Raw genomic sequence first — 14,107 nt, 5'->3', positions numbered from 1 at the left:
CCCGAATTAACATGTTTTTGTGTCTTTACATTAACTAAATTGATAGAATAAAGAAATATAAGGGACTACTTATTATTGATAATTTCTATTTTTTCTTTTTAAAATTATAATCTTTTTGTGCTGTCAATGCTTTTATGACTCAGAAGTAATAAACCTTTCTCATGAATGACGTCATGATATATGAATCCAACGTATTATTTGGACTCAAAAATATTTTATGTTATCTCACCTTTTTTCTATGTGCGAGTGGGAGAAGTAACATTATTGCACAACTCTTATCATACCCAATCTAGTGGAATTTAGTTTGATCTATTAGAGGCAGTTTACATATCTATTTAAAAGTTTAAATCGTTATACGTTTAACACATTATATATATATATATATATATATTTTTTTTTTTTTTTCAAAAAATTTAATAAAAAGTCGTAGATGTGCATAATTTTCTAAATAAGTACAATATATCTTCTCTTGCTTGTTGATAGAAAGGGGTTGATGTTGTCTTTAACAATAACACGGTAACATTTTTTAAGTTCTGTTTGGCCCTTCAATGACTCAATTCGTGCACATACAATCCGCTGCTATAAAATGGACCATTTCCCGATTATTTGAAACAAGTTAATTCCCATTCTCATCCACTTCTAACAAGACATTAAACAATGAAAATTACATTTTCTTCTCCATAAACATTGCGATCATATCCCTCCATTTTAACCAAAATTGATCAAGATGGTGAGGTTCTCTAAGCAGCTTGATGGTCAGCTGGTTCCTGAATGGAAAGAAGCCTTTGTCAACTACCGGCAACTGAAGAAGGAACTTAAGAAAATGCATCTCTTCAAGAATGAAAACATATGTAGAAATGAACAAAAGCACGCAGTCTCCAACACACTCTTATCTTTTCTAAGGAAGTACACTTTTCTTGGCTATCAAAGAAGAGAGCACAGGATCATTCAAGTAATTCCCATCTCCTTGTATCTTTGGCGTTTTAGTCAGAATTGTCCTGGATTAAGTCCTAATCCCTACTTTCGTGATCTATAATGAACCAAAAAAAAAAAAAAAATGTAATTAAAATGAGTGAAGCGTACATAAATAATTACGCTTCACTATAAATGTAAGAGCTATGGATATCACTATGTTCATGGAAAAGAAGAGTACAAAGTACAAAGTTTCTCGTCACTATGTTCATGGAGAAGAAGAGTACAAAGTTTCTAGTAATTTTCACCCCAAAACAGCCACTTAGATGAGAGGAAAAGTCTATAATATTCTCACGGCTTGTTTGTGTGAATGTGTCACATACAGATGTTATTTGATTACTTTGATCTATAATGCACATTTTTAGGTTTGTCGCAAGCCTGCAGCCTCGGCTAGGAAAGGGAATTTGTATGAGACTAAACTGCTGGAGGAGTTTGCTGATACTGATGCTGCTATTGAATTTTTTGCATGTTTGGATCTTCAATTAAACAAAGTGAATCAATTTTATAGAACTAAAGAGAGAGAGTTTCTCGAGAGGGGCGACTTGTTGAAGAAACACATGGCAATTCTCATCAAGCTAAAAACTGTGCTAAAGCAACAAGGAAAGGGATCTTCTTCCCCGGACTCGGAGAATGACTCAATATCAGGTACCATATTATGTCGTAATTAAGAGATAAACTTCCTATGTTCATGTATGATTTAGAAAAAAACGCAAGTCGACATGATAAATACTGCCAACGATTTAGCCTATACCCAAGTGTGTTGTACACTTGTCACCTCGACAGTGAATTTTTTAGCAGTTGGGTTTCAGGGTATATTATACATTAGTCATATATAATACTGCCAATCTCTCTTACCATTGTATTCCCTTTTTCTTCTTCACAGTGAAAACTTACAGCGGTAAGAGAGATAGCTTTCAAATTGAGGGTGAACTGCTATAAATAAGCGTATCTGCTAATATGGCTTAATTCCAAACATATCTAAAGAAAATTGGAATCTTCAATAGAAAAAGTCACGAATATCTCTGATTTTCATGCTTTAACAAACTATCCGTCATTTTCTTCTATGTGGCTATATATGATGAGTCCATCAAGGACAGGGCACATTCAGAGCATGTTGTCAAGATCCAAGTCCGTGATAAGGCGCTAGAGAACAAAACTGATGAATTGGCCAAAAATGAGATGGAATTCCCAGAGTCTTTAAAATCTGTTGAAATGGAAAACTCAATGAAGATGAAAAACGAGGACAAAAAGTTGAGATGTCTTCCCTATCGGCTTTTTAACTACCAAGGGAAGAACTTAAGAATTCACAGTTCTCTAACAAATCCAACGCGAACATTTCTAGCTATCACTAATGATTTGGTAAATCAGTCTTCCAAGAATTGTAGTCATGAAGGAAATAAGTTGCATATCAACAAAAGGAAGCTACATCACGCAGAAAAAAATGATTAGAGGGGCTTTTATTGAGCTTTACAAAGGATTAACTTATCTGAAAACTTACAGGTACATATTCTGTTATCACTTAAAATCGTATGCTACAGTCATGAAGGAAATAAGTTGCATATCAACAAAAGGAAGCTACATCACGCAGGAAAAATGATTAGAGGGGCTTTTATTGAGCTTTACAAAGGATTAACTTATCTGAAAACTTACAGGTACATATTCTGTTATCACTTAAAACCGTATGCTATTGTGGCATACTGTTATGAAGGATTGGATAGTATGGACAATATTAAAAAGGAATAATAAGTTATAAAATCTTGTTCATTATATTGACGAATACAAACGTATGCACATAGAGAAAAGCTTTACAAAAATCTTCTCAAAAATCTGTCAGGAACTTGAACATGCTTGCATTTCTGAAGATTTTTAAGAAATTTGACAAAGTAAGTAGAGCATAACTTTACTTAATTTGGTAACGTTCCTGCTGTCCTTTTCTTTTATATTGGCCAACAGGAAATGCATTTTCAGGTCACTAGAAAACAAGTTCATCCGATTTACTTTCGAGTGATTGAAAGCTCCTACTTCAACAGCTCTGACAAGGTAAATTCAGTCTTCAACACGTCCTCGTGTAGATCAAATTCATTTCTTTATTAAAGGCCCGAGGATAGACTTGAACCTAGAACATTTGCAACCTCTGTATTTTGAAGTTTATTATGTAAGAAATTGGACACATTTATTTATTTTAGGTTTAATCTTTGACATGTTTTACACGTCAAGCTAAGATATGCTTGTCTGATAACTATAACGGAAGTTACAACTTTTGGCAAAAACTTTCACAAACCTAATTATTTTTGAAACTGGCAGGCTCTGAAGTTAGCAGATGAAGTTGAGGAGCTTTTCATTGAGCATTTTGCTGAAGATGACAGAAGAAAGGCCACAGCATACCTTCAAACCGACTCTGAGAAAAGAATCACATTCTGTAACATTTTTATTGGTAAGTTTTTTCCAACCAAAGAACCACTTTATCTAAAAGCTTTAGCAATTTAAGAGCAGAATTTTATGTATTTAAATTTTATTTTCAACACTGCTAAATATTATAAACCATTCTATTAATGTTTGCATTTTCTTTTCCACCAGGCTTATTAACAGGGTTTTTCCTAACTTTATTCATCGGATATGTCATCATGGTTCATATTACTGGGATGTATAGACCTATATAGATACAATATACATAAAACAGTCTACCCTATTCTTAAGTACTTAGCAACCAAAAAAAAGAAGCTATATTTTGAATAAATATGAAGTCAAGTCCATGAATTTTCGGTATTAAGTTCAGTTATTATTGTCGATTTTATATTTCGCATGTGCATGGATTGTAACAAGTAATAAAGTGGACGTAAGAGTTCCAAATTATTGTACCGTTGGATAAAATTGATTCTATGAACGTATTTTTGCCAACTTTCCAATTTTTAAACAGTAAATTAATTGTTAAAAAATTGCAAGTAGACAGAACTGTGTCAAGTCTTTTAATTGTTGCTAAAAACGTTGAAATAACCGTAGTCAAAACATCCTCATTTCTCGTAAGTAATTTCCAAAAATAATCCTGCTATTCTTTAACTTTTACATAGCGTCCCACCATTTATATTAAGAGGGTGTTTGGTAGGAATTTTTATGTGAAAATGAATTTTTGAATAGTAAATTGATGGGAAATGTGTGGTTGAAAAATAAGAAAAAGTTTTTGATTTACGTGTAATATTATTTTAATAAAGAATGTTTGATTGAAAAGAAGAGAGAGAAAAATGCATTTTGATAAAAATGGGTGCCAAACAGGGCCTAAGCGTAAACTAGGAAATCAGATTTGGGTACTTGCCTCAACTCTCCAAGTCAATCATGGATGGAGTTTGTCGGGGAATTATTGACAATTCATTCAATGTGGCCCCCACAATGAAGAACATGAAATTGGCAAAAAATTGGAATAATGGAGCTCGAACACTCGCTAATTAAGTTCATTTTATATCTCTATGTGAATCGTATAATCCTTAATTAAATGTCTTGAAGTTCTAAAAACTTTGACAGTGTGACCTAAACAAATAATCTAACCCTTGACGTAATTATAGCTCACAAATCAAATTATTGATTTAGTGACCAATTAATTCAAAGCATTAAAGATAGAGTTAAAAGCAATTCACAACATTAATTGAAGATTTAAATTTTTTTTTAATTAAAATTAAGGTTTAAAATTAGGTTACAATCATTCATCCTAATTAATAACATAATTACATATCATGAAAGATGAAAAACATAATAAAGAATTCAAGTACATCATTGGATTTTAAGTAAAAAGGGAAAATCGACGAAAATCTTGCACCAACATTTCGCTTTCGTCTTGTGAAAACTTTAAATCCTAACTTATTGATTGATTTCCTAATTCTTCCTCCTTGTAGGCTTTCTTTTCTTGTGATTGGTATGACTTTTTGTTTCAAGAGGCCTTTTTAACTTGTATAATATGTGTATATTATCGATCCCCACAAGCCTCGACTTGAATATATGAGTAGAATTAAATCTTACAAGCCTCCTCTAATTTTTGGACTAAGACATGTATTTATAGATTTAAGTAAAATCTTTGATCAAATTGGTTTCCACAAAGAGTTTGAGAAGAAAAATGAAACAATTCCCTTTTTCAAACTATACTCATTTTCTATGTAATTTTTGTCCTTCATCTTCTAATATTTACAATTATGTCATTTTCATCCAAAATGATTAATAAGAAGCAAGTTTCAAAAGCTCGCAATTTAATTCTCAAACTTTTCAAATGGCGAATTTAATTTTCAAAACTTACGAATTTTTATCGAATGCTATTTTAGGCTCTGTTTGGTACCCATTTTTTTCAAAATGCATTTTTCTCTATTTTTTTTTTCAACCACACATTTTTCATTAAAATAATATTACACGTAAATGAAAAACTTTTCTTTATTTTTCAACCACACATTTTTCATCAATTTACTATTCCAAAATATATTTTTACATAAAAATGGATCCCAAACACCGTCTTAATACTTCCAATTGATGTCTTGCTTTCTGATTAATTTTCAGTTGCTTCGAATAAACTCCAATTAAACTTCATTAAGCCTTTTTTTATACTATTTGCACCAAGTTGGAATTTTTTCTGTAATTAACATAATTTACACAATTAAATAGATAATCCCTCAATGTATGTATAATTAAATAAAAATAGAAACTCAAATAAGTTGATAATCAGTGATTTTTATACATTCCAAGATTGATCAAAGATTTGGAGCCGTGGCTGAAATTTCATCTCCGACTTTGCAGTATGTTTAGCCTAATATTCTTACATTTCTTCCTGTATGGATGGAACATTTTTATCCGCCATCTTTCATTGCACATACTCGTGTTAATTAATCTCGAATTTCTTTCATATTTGGAGGTATTACAAAATTTTACTTATTTTGCGACAGAATTTTTACCAGTAAATTAAATTCATGAAAATAAGTGCTTCTATTATCATATAAGGAAAAATCTGCATGAAGATTCAGATGGTAAAGCTATTTTAAAATAATTCTCTTGAAATTCAGGGCCTTAACTAAATGCGACGCTTTAGGCAATCCAACGCTGACCATTGTGGATGCTTGTAATCTACATATATTTTTGCTATATTCATTAATTACTCTCTCTCTCTCTCTCTCTCTCTCTCTCTCTCTCTCTCTCTCTCTTTTTGTCCTCTCTCTCTCTCTTTTTCTTTTTTTTTTTTTTGGCTATATTTATGAATTTCTTGATTATTACATGGCGCTACATTTTTGTGAATTCTTCATCTAGGTAAGGCCTATTATACGCCCAAATTGTACAGCAGAATGGTCTATTAATGTATGATATGAATTTAAAAATAAACTTTCTGCATTTTATTTAGGTGCAAAATAAAATAGGTACCTCAATGTACTTTGAATTCTTGAAAATTAAGGAATTTGAGGACCTATTAAGCACACAAACCACACAGTAACTCAATTATATGCCCCCAATTCTATGAAAAAGCCACAACTTTAAAGGAAATTAGGACCCCCAACATGATTAGGGTTTCATCTCTCTCATTGTACGTATATGCCACAACCAAGTTCTATCTATATGGATGCTGTAAAAAATTAAAGTTACTTTATGTTTTGCTTACTTATAATAGTGTATAAAGCAAGGTTTTAATAAGAATGTTAAGGTATATTAAACTATTGTTTTGGAATTAATTATAAACAGCGAGACACTGATCTCCTACGAAATTACTTCTTTAATTACCTATAGAACATAGTATATCAACGAGTTTACGGTCATGCACAACCTTTATTGATGGTTAATCCTCTTCAAAATAAAGCAAATTTTGCTATTTGATCCGGTGTTAATAGGTACACCACACTTTTTTTGGGTGTTCAATAGACAAAACATACCAAATATTTAGCATCCTTTGTAGTTTAATTTAGACATGTCAAGAATTAGTTTACAGAGGCAATAAATGGAATTGTGCAGATTGTAGTTTGGCTGTAAAATTGCATATATTTGTAAAATTTTGTAATTCGTCAAAATATTTAAAATAATTATATATATTACCATCATTTCTACCAAAGAAGCCTTAAAAATGAACCTTACTGCACCAATTATTGAACTTTTAGCATTAGTGGACAATGGTCCTCCGTGATCACTCAAATGCTAAAATTAGAGTATCTTCAAAAGATTATTTAAATATGCAGTATTCTCTATTTTAAAAAGTCAACATTTAAAATCATGTTTCAAAAGATTATTTAAATTAATGTTTTAATTTAGAGAGTTTGTTGGGCTTTCCAAATTAATATGTTAATTTGAAGAACTAAACTCACTCTCTATAATTAAATGCATTAAAAGTGTTTCAATTTTCAAAGTAAAAAAATAATGAAAGAATCTAAAGAAAAGCTAGCTAAAATAAAAGAAAGAGAAAAATAATAAATATTTTTTGGAAGTAGTAAAATTAAGTGTTAAAAATAAAGAGCTTGTTGAAGTAATTCAAATTTTAAACTATCTAAAATTATAGACGTTCTCCAAATGATAGAATTCGTTCTTTAAAAATAGAAAATCTCTTGAAAATACTCTTAACAAGGGAAACTTGAAAAAATTGCATGTAAATCTCTATAAGAAGTTGAGCTTATCTCTCTTTCGAAACATTTGGGGACGTAGTTTTTAAAAGTGATTAGCATTGCACCTTGTTAAATCCTAATATTGTAGTCATTCCTTCATTTCCAATGTCGAGCATTTTGAATTTCATATTTATCAAAAAATAATAATAATAACACACATATTTGTACAAATGACATATCCATTGTGAATTTTTATCTTCACTCTTTATCTTTTAGATAAATTAATTATGAATTCGATTTCGGGCCAGACTTGATAAGGTCCCCAAAAGAGTTGGGCCCTCAACGATTGATGGAAAACATCCATTCGATTAAGAATTAAATAAATTTTAAAATTAAACAACTTTTGTCACCGTCCAAACAAAAGTGAAATTCCTTTTGTCTTTTCCCTTTTGAGTTTGGCTTTTTGTTTTTGGAATTTCATTTCCCTCCTACAAAACCAAAATAATTGTGTCATTCTAAATCATTGATTCCCACTAAGAAATGCCAATTTATGTGTCAATAAGTTGTTGGATTCTTATTAATCATTCATTTGGTTTGAGGCTATGGAATTTAAAAATAGTTTATTGTTTAGCTCTTTAGAAGTATCCATACGAAAGATTAGAAGTGACAAAAAGGATAGATTAACCTACATTCAGATATGATTCACGTGTCATTGTGACTTGAAACGACCCTTTTAAAAATATAGCCCGAATCTAAGGTTCTGGGAAGCTGCCACTGAATGTTCTAATTGATGTGTGTGGGTTACATCGTTAAATTGTTTGTAAAATATATAAACCAATTTATTGCCCCAGAAATGTAGAAGAGAAATAATTATATATAGTTACAATAAATCTTTCAATATCATTTTTATTTTCTAGTAAATCGTGCTGTCCTATGAATGGTCAGGCCAAAACTTTGAGTGATACAATTCGTTCATTATAGCGAAACTGTGAACTAAGGCCATCTCCAACCCAACACTAAATTTTGCACCATTTTGCACCAAATTTTGTACCAAACTAAAATTCATCTCCAACCATTACACCAAATGAACAGTATTTAACCATTTTCTTCCCTTTTTTTATTCTTTATAATCTACTTATTTGAAATATTATTTATTTAATTAATTCAGAAATACATAAATTACTTAATAAATAATTAATTAATCGTGTTTGATGTATTTTAAATTATTTTCGTCTTTTAATTAATTATTATGTCTTACATTTAAAATTTATTTTAAACACAAATAATTATTAATATTAATAAAAATAATAATAATTTATTGTATTAAAAAATATATAGCACAAATTACATAAATACCCTCAACAAATTTATTTGGGAAATGTAAAATAAGGGCAAAATTGGCATTTTACACTTGCACCATTTTGGTGCAAAATGGTGCAAAGTTTGGTGTTGGGTTGGAGCAATTTTGCACCAAAAAATGGTGCAAAATAGTGCAATGGTGTTGTGGTTGGAGATGGCCTAAGGTTATTTCAATTAAATCAATGGCTGTTTACGCGCTTTTTTTTAAAATTTAAATTAAAAAAAAACTCTTTTTAATTGATTTTTTAATTAGATTTACAGAGTGACCATGAAGTGACAAATATAAGTTGGTCTGTTAAAAGGATTTTTCCCTGGGAAAACTTATAGAGTCATACAAAATTTTGAAATGGAAAAATCTTATTCGTCTGTATTTTATGTTTTTTTCATCTTTGAAAGATATTTCGACATTTGTGTCTGTGAAAAATTTCCTGTACCAAAACCTTGTACATGTAGCATAACTCTTGTTAAACGATAAAATAGAAATTAAACATAATATGAATGATTCAAATTAAATAAAATTTAAATAATACGATTTATATTAAAATAATTGTGTCTTGATAATTTAGTTAAAATTTAATTTTAATATATTTTATTGGATATGAGATTAAATATTATTTATAAAAATGAGATATATAAGATATAATTCATGTGTACTCAAATAATTATGTATTTTAGACAAAAACACTTTTCCATTGATGTTCCAAAATAGTCAATTTTATATTCATATCAGTTTTTTAGATTCACATTCAAACAATTAATCGCATTATAATAACAAATCTTCTTGAATAAGCTGTACTACTAAAAATTATATTGACAACAATTGTACCAAAAAAGCCCTTACGTAGAAGTTTTAAGGATAATTGAGACAATACTACTAGGAATAGCAAAAAAATTCGTTCGACTCATTAATCGTGGGGCCTCCTCCTAATGGAAGGGAGGGGGAAAGGAGGGATTACCCGTTTAACCAGGTAAATGAGGTGGGGAGGGATCAAGGTCATTGCCTCGAAATTGGTACGAAAAACATGCTACCCGCCCCCATTTAAACTTAATTTCAAATTTAAGATTTTTATCAAAAAATTGGAAAAAAGAGTAATAATATTCACTAACTAAAGTATAAAAAAAAAAGAAAAGTAAGAAAATAAAATAATAACAACAACAACAATAACAACAACAATAGTAATAAATAGGACGGGAAATGAGATGAGAGACATGTCCCGCCCCGAACCTAATCTCATCACACTTTAATTGAGTACGAGGACGGGCCAAGGTGAGAAAAATACCCGATGAGCAAGGGACGAAAAATAGTTGACCTACCCCATACCCACCCCGCTGCCATCCTGAATGCCATCGACCCAAAAAAAAAAAAAGGTTCTTGGTCCATTCACTTAAATTGTGCTTTTTAATAGATTGATGTTATTTATCACAGTAGTGTTATAATACCCATCTAGATAGTAATACTATTTTTTAATAGCATGCTAGTTGGCCACTGATTTTGTAAACACGTCAGTTTAGACTCTTATTTTTTAATTTATTTAATATTTTTAAATTTAAATTGTATTCATAAATTAAATAAAGTAGTTAAAGAAATGAAACTTCCCATTCCATTGTCAACCCTAGCATAAACTGCCTGGCAACTAAACTATGTGACACATCAAATTTACACGATAAGAATGAAGTCATTTTTTGTTTTGTTTTCTCCAAAAATGGTTCGTTAATTCTATGAATTACCCACGAGACATTTACTCGTTTGCATATTGTACTTCCTCAAATAATAATAAAGGTAACTGTTTGTGTGAACAAAAATGCAAAAGCTAATTCAATGAATTAGTTGATGATTGCTTGACATTGCCATAATAAATATATTCATGAATTTTAAATAACATGAACCCTTATTTTTACGTAATAAAAGCCTATATCTTTAAGTTTTGTATCATATAATAATGCTCAACTTTAAATTAAACGTATAGAGGGTCCCTCCCCTCCGTCCATACTCCATGAAGTTTGAGTTAAGTCTTCCTCTTCGATATCTCATTGTCGGATCCCCACTCCAACTCCAACTCCAACACCCCACTTAAATTCCAACAATGAAAAAAAAATTCTAGAAAAATCTCTTATTTCACGAGTCACTTATTTTTAATAGTTTGTTTCTTTCCGATATTACTAGCCACAAATTGGTGGAAATACGAGAAAGTATATTGTGTTAGCGACTCATGAGTAAAAAATAATTGAGGTGGTTGTTTTCATTACACGTCTATAACAAAATATAAATATAGTTAGATGAAGACATATATTCATGCCCTCTGTGATTAGGATAAATGATAAACTTGTGCAATAAAAATATCACCGTGTCATCTTCAAAACGACACAATCTAAATAAAATTTTGTAATTCGATTTGATTGCACTATAAATTAAACTCAAAGTTATATCATAAACGCGTATTTCTCAATTCGATGTTATCATCGCACAAGCAAATAAATGCACCTACTCCACTCATATAACTAATAAATTTTATTTGGAGTTCACATAAACTCAACCCACCAAAAATTACAAAATAATATTGGATTTTTCACCATCATCTTACCATTTCTTTTCCTAGATAAACATAATTTCAGATTAATTAAGATCATATTTAAAACAGTTATTTTATCTTCTTCTTTTTTTCTTGAAAATATGTAACATAGTATGTCGTAATATACCGATGGGAAAAGCAATCAAGAAATTTTTTTAAACACGACAAAACACCTTACTCCACATGACTCATGACAATATCGCTTTCAATCTCCCACGAGATTCAGATGCTTGAGTATATACTCTATACACTAATTCATCTTTGTTTTTATCATCAAGTTAGACAGCTTTTACCTTGTAGAGCCTGGTTTAAAATGTGGTCCACGAGCTTCGTAAGTCTTGCATTCGCTCGAATGTCACATTCTCAAAGCCTATATTTTTCAAAGTGTCAATTAAGGGATGTTTAGTTCAATTTATATTGTTTAGATTGCAATATTAGACAATCGGTAAATTTTTTTAATAGATTTGATTAAGAATGAATTGAAAGAAGATAACCGGTTCAAATATTCTCTCTTTTTCATTTTATTCAATTCAACCTCCCAATAATTTCGTTAGAAAATATTACCCTTGTTATTTCAACCTTTTTACTTGAGCGAAAGTAATATTCTTACCTCAATAAGTTTGTGATAATGTTCCGCTTGATAATACAAATAGAAAACAAGAGTAGTTGGACATACTGACCTAAAAGTTGTACTCATCCATTGCTTAAATAATTTATTTGAAATCAATTTTGTGGTTATGAAGAAATTCCGTTTTGTTTTCTCTGCCACAGAAGGCTTGTTGTATCAATTAAGTATTTGAAAATGAAATTCCATCACCAACCCCACAAAAACATAAACATAAAATCACACTTTTAACTTCAAACCCACAAATTATTTGACATAAAAAGAAGCTTTACACATATACAAATAGAAATCATACACAAATCTTTGCGAGTTGGAGAATTTTCAGTTAACTTTATGGTATCATTCTAGCTTTTTACAATTTCCTCTCCCCGATCTAGCATGCTTGGGAGTTGTTTATAACCAAAAGTGCGAATTTATGATGTCTTGCTCCATTTTTAATCAAATTCTTATATGGAATAGACTCGATCGTACTACTTGTACAAAATGGAATTTTGTAGCTATTTTTCTGCTAATGTACATGAAATATAGGCACATTCTTGTCCAATTTAACTAGGACACAATGGGTGCCACAACACAGTTGAGTTCCTTTAAAGTTGAGGATATTTGTAGACCTATTAAGCACACAAATCACAAGACATAACTCATCTACCCCAATTATTTGAAGAATGCCATCTAGCGTGAATAAAACTTTTTGCATGCGCACTATCATGCAAAAAGTGGTTAGTTGATCCTCCATAACAACCCCAATGCTAAAGAAAACGACGTAAACTTCAAAGAAAATATAGCACATCAATCTCTTCAAGCTCAAATTGTCTTCCTTTTGTGTGTAGATCACACCTCACTATATTTTAGATTTTAGTCAAGAGCATACTGTTTAGGTGAATATGATGATATTTTAGAAGTAAGCAACTTTTTCACTGTCAAGCAAAAGGGGAATTCCTTTTCACCCTTTCCTCTTAAGAATTTTGGCATTTTGTTTCTGGAAATTCTTTTCCCTTCTAAGCCACACCCCCAACCCCAAAAAAGGGGGAAAAATCATTTATTCCACTTAGAGAAAGGTCATACTAAAAAAAAAAAAAAAATTGCTTCGAGGACGAAAAAATTCAGAGCTGAAGCTACGACATCTGTTGTTAATAGTCATAATCAACAGTAATTTCCCAATCGCACCATTTTGAAGGTAGGCGATAGCGTAGCACTTTTATCGACAAAAATTCCGTCGGAAAAAAAGGTAACACTTTTTGCAATGAATTTTCAGTGGATAATGACAGCATATTTATCACCAAAATATTCGTAGGTAAAAGACTATTAATTTCCTACGAAATTTTGTTGGTAATAAAATATTATTATTACTAATTGAAAGGCGGCCACTTGTGTCTTGCTACGTAAACAAAGATTCGTATGTGGATTTCTACATGTCATCGCATGTCTACTTTTGTAACATGAGCTCTGTTTATTTGTACTTTTGGTTTGAGGACAAAAAGTTTAAAAATAATTGATTGCGTCAGCCTTTCAGAATTATATTGTTTTTGGCTAAATATCTCAAAGTTTATGTGTGCCATAATTGTATTCAATTGAGGTCAATAAAGGAAATTTCTTAATCTTGCACAGAGGTGTCAAAATGCATTAAACTAATAATGTCTTGATCATCAATCATACAAACATTGTCCAAGCTAAAAACGCATTGTGTTGTGACCCTCTCATCTCAACAACGGGGCCATGCTAGGGTTAGCTGTAGAAGTCAGCGTCCGCTTGCGCGGGCTTATAATCAAAACAACGTTTCTTGATAAAAACTTAAAAATCTTATTTCAAATTTTTATTTTAAAAATGGATATTCACCTCTAAATCCATATGGAGGATATAGTTTTTTCTTTATCGTTTTCTCCATAAAATGGTTTGCTAGACCAGTAGTCGTAGCTTTGTCTAAGGTTTGTAAAGAATTCCCATATGATGTATCAATTAATGCTAAAATCAATAACTTAGGTTTGAACTTTTTTTTGAAAAACTGATTTAATTTATATATATATATATATATA

At 30.6% G+C, this 14,107-nt stretch overlaps 1 pseudogene; it reads left to right on the top strand.

Annotated features, from left to right (window-relative positions):
• Positions 1-512: 512 nt before the first annotated feature.
• LOC111403270 lies at positions 513-3,680 on the top strand (annotated as a pseudogene).
• Positions 3,681-14,107: the final 10,427 nt, after the last annotated feature.

Source organism: Olea europaea, chromosome 11 (assembly GCF_002742605.1).
Source record: "Olea europaea var. sylvestris chromosome 11, O_europaea_v1, whole genome shotgun sequence".
Taxonomy (NCBI): Eukaryota; Viridiplantae; Streptophyta; class Magnoliopsida; order Lamiales; family Oleaceae; genus Olea; species Olea europaea.
Note: the sequence above shows the minus strand (reverse complement) of the source record. Positions and strands in the feature narration are given on the sequence as shown.